Below are 761 nucleotides of genomic sequence, written 5' to 3'. Positions count from 1 at the left end.
GATGCTCTCACGTCAATATGGACCAAAATCTCTGAGGCTCTGAAGATGAAATCTAAAAAAAATCATAAAAAAATATTTATTTAAAATTCTAAGAATATTCATAATACTGGATTAGTCCTCCGGTAAACATTTGGTGTTGTACTAATAATCCTTAATGTGTCTGACAGATTGCTTTTGCTGAATTGTAGTAAACCTAAAACTACATCTTGTGCACACTTTTGGAAAAACTGGGCTCATATTATGATCACACTTTGGTTTTTGTTTGTTCAAACATCAAAACGTGAACCAAAATACTACAATCTGACATCATTTGAAGGCCGTCTCCCTCATGATCCATATCCACGATGAAACCATGACGAAAAGACTGGATTAACACTTTGAGCAGACAAGTGACAAAGAGAAGTAGAAAATTTATTGCAGTATTTGTTCCACCAAAAGGGTATGAATCCCTTTTCCTCTTATTACTAGGGTGACCTAATACAACAAAATCTACATTTACAAAATATCCTCCTGCAATAGGCCACATATACTGCATGCGTAGTTCGAAATAGAATAAATTATATTCAGAGGACTCTGCCATTGTACAGCATGGACAAATAAAAGTGAACAAAAATAAAAATTCTTTTTTTTTTTTTTTTCTTTTTTTGTCTTCTGTTTTTTTCCTCAAATATCTAAATGCTAAAAGGAAAAAAACATCCGGTTGCTAGTAGTATAATAAACTCCAAAAACACTTTAATAAGAACATCAAAAAGACTAATTTC

The sequence above is a fragment of the Archocentrus centrarchus genome, chromosome 9 (genome assembly GCF_007364275.1).
Source record: "Archocentrus centrarchus isolate MPI-CPG fArcCen1 chromosome 9, fArcCen1, whole genome shotgun sequence".
Taxonomy (NCBI): Eukaryota; Metazoa; Chordata; class Actinopteri; order Cichliformes; family Cichlidae; genus Archocentrus; species Archocentrus centrarchus.
This window is presented reverse-complemented; position numbering follows the sequence as displayed.